We start from the raw sequence: 9,336 nt of genomic DNA on the forward strand, positions 1-9,336 counted from the left end.
TATTCACACCCACTCCAATTAAACCAGGCCACAAGTTACGCCTACTGAACCATCACCATTATTAAGTCAATATGAAATGTTATTTCCATACTTTAATACTTTCTATACAACTCGACCCGAAGCATATGACAATCAGAACCTTCCTAAGTCAAAATTGAATCGCACCCAGACAGGAGCGAATAGTCAATATAAGGTTGAAGAGGGAAGGAAATCAAGAGCACGGCGAACTGCAAACGTAAGCAAAAAGCCGGGAACAACACCAGCCCAGCAACAGCGAGTGGGGCTTCGACAGGCCATAAAGTAGAATAATAACTCCCGGGGTCAGGGGACACAAGAAGAAGCAGGCAGACAAAAACCAGAACTGACTCCAAGGTTCAACCGCCCTCACCTACTCAGGAGTGACGGAAATTAATGAGGCCTTGAATTAACGGCAGCTGGACGGCAACAACAACGGCGAGCAGAGATAGGGTGGGGCAAAGACTGCGGGCTATGAAATGCAACTTCGTGTCAGTAAAGCTCTGACAAACAAGTTAAGTTAAAGACATCACAATACATAATATCGCACATAACATCAATGTTAACGCTATTCACCGTAAACTATATTCCGCTTATATAACCATGCAGGCACCAAGGAATACGAATTCCTAGGATCAAGAAACTTACCCCTTAACCTAAGATATCGGAAATAAATTAATAGTAATAAGTATATGCATGAAAGACAAAAGTAAAACTTATGGAAAAGCCAGGATAACGGGATGAATCACCACCAGGTCGAATATAAATACATAATAAAAAAAAAAACGATGTTAAACCCAGGGTCGGAGAGAAAGGGAGATCCCGGCCGTCTTTGTATCCCCGCAGCGCGGGATAGGAGTGTGTATACGCTCGGGGAAACACCTCCACTGGAGTCAAGCACCACGATGGGAAACGACAGACCTTAGGTTACATACAGAATCATAACTGTGAAATAGTAAGGGACAAATGTTAACTTAAAACTTTTTAACCATTTCTTTGTGCGCCGGGTCGGAGAGAGTGTTGCCCCTCCCTCCAGGTTGTGCAACACGAACAAAGACGCCTATGAGACATTTGTAACGTCTGTGTTTTGGGTTCATGAAGAAGGCCAGACAAGAGATAATATTGCACCCAGACAGAGAGACGACCTCGAGGCAATTTGTAACATCTGATTGTTTGCTCGTGGGTTTATGGAGGGAGTGTGACAACGAATATACCGTCAGTGATGCACACAAGGACACACGGACATACGGACAGACACATGGACACACCTGCCTACGGACAGATCCTGACACAGCAAAAATCGGAAGAAGCCCCGCCTTGTGGGCGGGATCCAGGGGGAATTTTCGGCATAAAGTAAAGGATCCTGAGCATTGGAAACCAGTGCGACGGGAGGGTCCACTCAGAAGCTCGACCGGGAGGGTCGACTCAGGAACGAGTGCGACGAGAGGGTCCACTCAGGAGCGCGACCGGGAGAGTCGGCTCAGGAGGAGTGCGACCAGTGGGTCCACTCAGGAGTGCGACCAGAGAGTCGACTCAGGAGCGAGGGCGACCAGCGGGTCGACCCAGGAGCGAGCTCGACCGGGAGGGTCGACTCAGGAGCGAGCTGCGACCAGCGGGTCGGCTCGACTCATCTTCAGCTCGTCAATCTCTGCTGCCGCCGGAGGTCTCTGCTGCCGCCGGAGTGGTGATCGTTGCGGTTTGGCGACGATCCAGCGCTGCACGCTACGAGCGAGTTGTGGGCGCCACCTACCGACCGGGTTCCGAACTGCGACAGCGTATCAACAGCCATCCGAACCACCACGGTGACAGGGGAGCGACTGATACGTATGACGCGCACCGCCCCCTCACCACACGACCACCAGGCGTCTGTTTGACCTAAAGAATCGACTCCGAACACTGACTATTCAAGACAACTCTTACCACTCAAAAACACTCGAACCCATAAGCCATCCGTGGCTGGAAAGCATCACAACGAGACCGAGTGATGGCCCTCCGTCGTTTATAAGAGTATTCTTAATTTTTATCTTTAATATTTAGTGGGCTGTACTCTTAATCGCATAATTCCCAACAGATCCATCAATACGAACTGATTCTTGGCACCTCCTTCCGCCGAGCCACGCTCACGTGGGGAGTGGTGGCCCACCGGATCCTTATCAGGTGATCTGGTCCCCAATTAGTAAACTTGGTATAAGATAACGATCTTCGGAAAAGGAGCACCGTCGCAGGCCCTTACTCCGAGCCGTTCTGAGATAACCTGCCGATGTATCTGTTGAGATTGGTGCCTTTAAGAATAATAACTGTTTTTGATTGTGTTTTTTTTATCGCCGTATAATCTTTCAAGTATCTTTCAGTCATAATCGCCGCACGTACTCGCATCCTCTACAGAATATTCAACTGTTCCGTGACCCAAGGTTAACAACGTGATAAGGGTTGCGTATGATCAATAAGGAGTGCGGTACTGCGTGAACAATATTGAGTATAATCATTCATTAACGTTAAGGTTTTCTTAGCATAATATTTGCATGTTTTAACGACTCTCTCTCTCACTAAGAACCATCGCGTTATGCGGGATCCATGTGCCGTTGTCAAAGTGAAATCAGACAATCGTTGATGATACTGTATTGATGCCGTATTGACGTTCCGGGATTGAGAGTTCGCATACTATATCATAGTTAAGGTTGAATTAGTAATAAATTGATCAATACAGGAGTGGTTGTGTGATTCTTTCCTGAAATCTATGCATAAGATCTGCTTCTGCGTTGAGATTTGAACTTGGTGACCTTAATAAACACACTAATACATACTCAGTAAATGTTAAAGCGATAACGGGGTGAACCGGGGTCTGGTTATCATAACGACTTGCATTATCATAATAACACCCACTCGCATAATTAATACGATTACCTCTCGAATTGGCATAATTAAAATGTGCGTAATTACATAAATTAACATATTTCCGGATAATTACACATTTGGCCAAATTTCATTTAATTATTATTATTTCCACTGAATATTCATAACCCACATATACAACATAATAATTTCACCCACGCACGCATACAACATAACAAATTTTCATACCCAACATATACAACACCTGCACGGAGAATTCTGCCATAGGTTCTCTGATTTCGAAAACATTGAACAGTCACTTCAGCTGGTGTCCTGTCCCCTGTCACAAGACCCTGAAACAGCACCACAGGAGCTGCAGTTGGAACTGATAGATCTTCAGTCTGAGTCCGTCCTAAAGGAGAAGTTCAACTCTGTTAAACTGAATGACTTTTATGCTTCACTTAACAGAGCCACGTTTCCAAACCTCCGGAGGACTGCACAGAAGATACTGACTTTGTTTGGCTCGACTTATGTGTGTGAGCAGACATTCAGCGTCATGAATGCCAACAAAGCCCGTCACAGATCAAAGTTATCCTGAGAATTTCCACAACCAAAATAACTCCAGACTTGGATGCACTGGCAAAAATGGGAGATCAACACCACTGTTCCCACTGAAACTGATGATGTGTTGCTGCAGCGAGGTTGGAGCCAAATCTCCGCAACACAGCCTGCGTGGCTGCTCTAACCTGTTAATGTAGATTATAAAGAAGTTCAAGTGAGGTAATTGGTTTGGGCGCAGGCCTCAGATGTTTTCATGATGTTTGATCAGTCACGTTACGACATGTTTTTTATTGTTCATGTTCGTGAAATTAGTTAAATTGCCTTGCAAATAAATGCTTTGCTACCTGTTAAAGGCCAAATCCTTTCATGTAATCATTTTTACATGTCATTTATATTAGTTCACACAAACACTCCATCCATCTGTTCCTGGCCCGGCCCCTCTGTCAAATTTTAGAACCCATTGTGGCCCGCGAGTCAAAAAGTTTGCCCACCCCTGTGCTAAAGGGTAAAAGGTAGGGTAGAGTGATTGTATTGTGGTGAGGTAAAAGGTAGGGTAAAGGTAGGCTAGTTGTTTTTACCTTTTAACTTTTACCTTGCCGAGGCCTACGCTCAACAGCACGAGGAAGACGATAGCCAAGGAGTGGGTGGTAGAGAGGGGCGAGTGGGGGGTAGAGAGGGGCGAGTGGGGGGTAGAGAGGGGCGAGTGGGGGGTAGAGAGGGGCGAGTGGGGGGTAGAGAGGGGCGAGTGGGGGGATAGAGAGGGGCGAGTGGGGGGTAGAGAGGGGCGAGTGGGGGGTAGAGAGGGGCGAGTGGGGGGTAGAGAGGGGCGAGTGGGGGGATAGAGAGGGGCGAGTGGGGGGGGGTAGAGAGGGGCGAGTGGGGGGTAGAGAGGGGCGAGTGGGGGGTAGAGAGGGGCGAGTGGGGGGTAGAGAGGGGCGAGTGGGGGATAGAGAGGGGCGAGTGGGGGGGGTAGAGAGGGGCGAGTGGGGGGTAGAGAGGGGCGAGTGGGGGGTAGAGAGGGGCGAGTGGGGGGATAGAGAGGGGCGAGTGGGGGGGATAGAGAGGGGCGAGTGGGGGGTAGAGAGGGGCGAGTGGGGGGTAGAGAGGGGCGAGTGGGGGGTAGAGAGGGGCGAGTGGGGGGTAGAGAGGGGCGAGTGGGGGGATAGAGAGGGGCGAGTGGGGGGGGTAGAGAGGGGCGAGTGGGGGGTAGAGAGGGGCGAGTGGGGGGTAGAGAGGGGCGGGAGAAGCGTTGGGGGGGATGACGGACCCCGTAACCTTCTCCTCCATCTGATGCAGCATCAGCCAGTTGTCATCTTCTTGGTTCTTTCGGTAAAGTCACGTAGAATGGAAATAATAAAATAATAAAAATATTACATAATAAAATAATTCTCACAACGCAAGCAGCCGTCCTCAGGTGGAGAGCAGGTCTGTCGAGTAGAGAAGACATAGTCATTCAGACGCTGTCTACTCGACAGACCTGCTCTCCACCTGAGGACGGCTGCTTGCGTTGTGGCCGAAACGTCGTGAGAATTATTTTATTATATTTTATTGTTATTATTTTATTATTTCCATTCTACGTGACTTTACCGAAAGAACCAAGACGATGAATCCCTGCAGTCACGAAAGAAGCTTAAAATCGAAATTTAACAGCCAGTTGTCTCTCCACTGCTGGATGAATGCCTCACTCCCCTAGCCCCGAGCCCCTCCTCCTCCTCCCCCAACGCACCATGGGCGTGACAATCGTCGACGTAGAGCGACGCTCCATGCCGCTCGACCAGGGAGCCGAGTCCCGCCAGCGGTCGCATCCCCGTCCATGAAGAACGCCCCGTGTCGACGAGCGGTGGGACTTGCTGCTGTTGCTGTTGTTGTTGGTCTCCCACCAAGTAACTCTGCTGTGTTTTTACCCCAATTGTCACTCAAAGCATCGAACTGTCAAACTGTCACCTCACCCGTCACGCACAACACACCCCGATACTTACTCTCACAATGGAGCCTCCCATATTGTTCATTCTTTTCCTGCAGTTGACAATATTCTACAATTTTACGATTATGTTCGTTTCATAAGGTCTGCCACCTGAAGATTAAAGATTACTCTTAGACATGTCTCTCTGCGTGTTAGAAAACGCCGTTTTGGACAGCACTATATGACAAAATGCATTGTAAAACTATTAATATCTAGACAGTATTTATGTAAGGTAAATCGTCGGCCAATATCCTTATCCGTGAAATTCGCTATTCACGAGCATGTCTGGAACGCATCATTCGCGAATAACGAAAGAATACTGTATCATTATTCGTATGAGTCCCGTAAGCTTAAAAAAAAACAGTTTTAGTTATAAAAAATAGTCAATTGAGTTATTTAAATAATTTCCATGAATTATTGACAAATTCGTTCTACTCATGAATGAGCCGGATTCTCAAGCATAGCGAGTCGATAGTCTCCAGCCAGTTACCAATCACTGCACCTCCCCCCCCCCCCCCCCAGAATGTAAACATGTTGTGTTTACTTCATTCGCTTATTGCGAAATTACAAATATCAGTTTGACGTGTGATGAACGCTCTTTTGCAGAGCACATTAAAGATAAGACTCCGCGCGTCAATAATTAGGGCCACTTACGTGACTTTGTAAGTAGTCATCATCCGTCATGATCAATTTTCTGCAAGTTGTGGGAGTTCTGAATGGAATCCCCGCAATGCGATGCCAATATGATGCCGATAGCTCCATTGAAATATAATGTGGGGAAAACGTAAAACAGGCTAAAATATGAGTTCCTATATTTTCAGAACAAATGGATTCATTCTTGAAGGTTAAACCACGCAGTTTGGATTCAAAAGTCTCAATGTGATTCTTTAATCGGAATGTTTACAACATGAAGTTTGGTCAGATGTGTTGTTTCTTGCACGTAGAAAAATTCAAAGGAACCGGTAAACCGGTAACCGATTTCAGAATCGATTATATTTATTATTTATCTGTCGAGGCAATCCACACAGAGTCTGAGAATGCTTTTTCAGGAGGGGTTTTTATTTTGTTCAGAAGTTTTTGCCAATTAATGAGTTGTTGACTTTACGTACGGGAGGAACCGAGAGCGCCTGGAGAGAACCGGCTCGTGCGAGGGGGCACACACCATCCTTGAACGGATGGAGACAGATGGAGATCAGTCCACACTTGCTGAACGTATACAACAACACAAGACTGTCTACCATTATCCACGCAGCGTGGTGGTGTCACGTGACATGCAAGGCAAAATGAGAGGAATTGAAACAACGGTCACAATTGAACCGTTCAACTGCTTAGCAGTCGCCCCAATCACCCCTAAACTTACTATCGGTCAAATTTCGATTTAAAGCTTCTTTCGTGACTGCAGGGATTCATCTTCTTGGTTCTTTCGGTAAAGTCACGTAGAAGGGAAGTAATAAAATAATAAAATAATAAAAACTAAACATAATAAAATACAATTATGTTTTATTTTTATTATTGTATTACTTCTCTTCTACATGACTTTACCAAAAGAACCAAGAAGATTACTATCGGTCGTCCGGGTTAAACATCAACCGTTTTGGCTTCGCATGCCCGTCGGGACGAATCTTCATTCTCGGCTCGTTTGAAGCGAGTCCTGCCAGCCCGTCCAGGACGACCACTTGCCGCCGCCCGGGCAGGACGCGTGGGCGCCGGTGCAAGGAAGAGCCCCTTGAGGTGTGACGTGTGGCAATTGCAGCACCACCATGCGCCCCGGTGCTGCGTGGTGGAGTTGCCCCTGGCCTCGTCGGAGTCGCGGTCGCGCGTGCTGAACGCCATTGCCGTGGGTGCTGGCCCAGAGAGTCCCCTTTATCCAGCAGCACAGAGGGGATGGGCCGCTGAGAGAGGAGATACGGAGAAGGGCGAGGTGACGGGCGGTGGGAGCGAAGGAGATGGAGGGACGGACACAGCGGGGAGAGGGGGAACAGGACAGACAAATGTTAGCGGGTGAGAGACAACCCAAGGTAGAGGTGGAGACTCATAAGGAGGAAAAACACCCTCGGGGAGGAGAGAAACGTGGAAAGAGACCGGGAGAGGTGTAGGTTAAGACAAGAGGTGGGAATAGGGAGTAAAAGAGAGAGAGGCAGTGGCATGGATGGAGGTTAAGAGGTGAAAAGAGACAATGGAGGCAGAAGAAGGCAACAAGTCAAACATGGCACGAGACAGATACATGACAGCTCAACATGTTTGGAGAGACTGCACAAAAAACCCCATAACTTTACAATTCATGCAGTTATTTCGGATTGCCAGCAAGATTTCAACGGTGCATCGTTCTGGTCGTTTATAATTATCCATGGGGGCCGTCCATAAATTACGTCACGCACCTGGGGGGGGGGGGGGGTTACATTTGTGACGATGTGTGACGAGGGGGGGGGGGTTTGAGAAATGTGACGTCACATCACAATGCGCAACTTTAAATAAATACTAGCTGTACTACCCGGCTTCGCCCGGGACTTGTATCCACCACGGCCGGCCGCCTTAGTCTCTCCAGTGGCGATGTTAATACGCCACACCAGTTACTCGTTTGAGGCTGAGTCGACCTATGTGAGGTTCAAATAATCTTGATCGGTGGTGGCCATGAGCGGGAATCTAACTCGGTTCGCCGGGTTGGTAGCGCAGCGTAGCGTTAACCACTACACCCACCGCTCCTCACACACACAGACGCACACACACACAGACACACGCAGAAACACACAGACAGACACAGACAGACACAAAGACAGCACGCTAACCACTACACTACCGCTCCCCACACACCACACACGCAGACACACACACAGAACACACACACAGACAGACACACACACACAGACACACAGACAGCACGCTAACCACTACACTACCGCTCCCCACACACCACACACGCACACACACAGACACACACACAGACACACACACAGACACACACACACAGACACACACACACACAGACACACAGAGGCAGCACGCTAAGCACTACACTACCGTTCCTCCTACACACCACACACGCACACACACAGACACACACACACAGACACACACACACAGACACACACACACAGACACACACACACAGACACACACACACAGACACACACACACAGACACACACACACACACACATAGACACAGGCAGTACGCTAAGCACTACACTACCGTTCCCCCTACACAACACACGCGCGCGCGTCCATAGGTACACATACACGCGCTTGCTGCAGACACACACATACACACACATACATAACCGCACATACACACAAACACATACACCACACATGCATACACACAAACATACACATACATACAAACACACACATACATACACACAAACACATACACAATACACACACACATACATACAGACACACACATACATACACACAAATACATACAGACACATACATACACACATACATACAGACACAGAGACATACACATAAACACATACACACATAGTCATGACCCGGCTTTGCCCGGGACTTGTATCCACCACGCCCGGCCGCCTTTGTCTCCCCAGTGGCGATGTTAATACGCCACACGAGTTACTCGTTTTGAGGCTGAGTCCCTCCCTCGCCACTCTGCCTCCCTCGCCACTCTGCCTCCCTCGCCACTCTGTAGAGGACGTGAAATTTGTATGAATTTACCTCAGAGTGGCGTGTTGGGTGTCGAGGCCTAGCACCGTGCAGAGCCTCCCGCCTTGCCTGATTTTCCCACCCGGCGAACGCTGGGTACGGGTGCCGGTCCCCCCCCCCCCCCCGCGCTATTAAAAATGGCGTCCACCCCGCGGAGAAAAGTTGCTACTCGTTGCCAGGGGCAACCGCCGTCCAATGAAAGCGGCGAAGGCGTGGCTAGCCGTTGCCAGGGGCAACCGCCGTCCAATGAAAGTGCAGTCCACACACACACACACAGACACACAGACATGAACGATTTTA

The 9,336-nt window shown here is 48.6% G+C and overlaps 1 pseudogene; it reads right to left on the minus strand.

Annotated features, from left to right (window-relative positions):
* The window catches only part of LOC133344739 (G protein-activated inward rectifier potassium channel 1-like), a 240,705-nt pseudogene extending 231,369 nt beyond the window's left edge, over positions 1–9,336 (minus strand).

The sequence above is a fragment of the Lethenteron reissneri genome, chromosome 20, assembly GCF_015708825.2.
Source record: "Lethenteron reissneri isolate LAM-NWPU_2019-01 chromosome 20, ASM1570882v1, whole genome shotgun sequence".
Classification (NCBI taxonomy): domain Eukaryota; kingdom Metazoa; phylum Chordata; class Hyperoartia; order Petromyzontiformes; family Petromyzontidae; genus Lethenteron; species Lethenteron reissneri.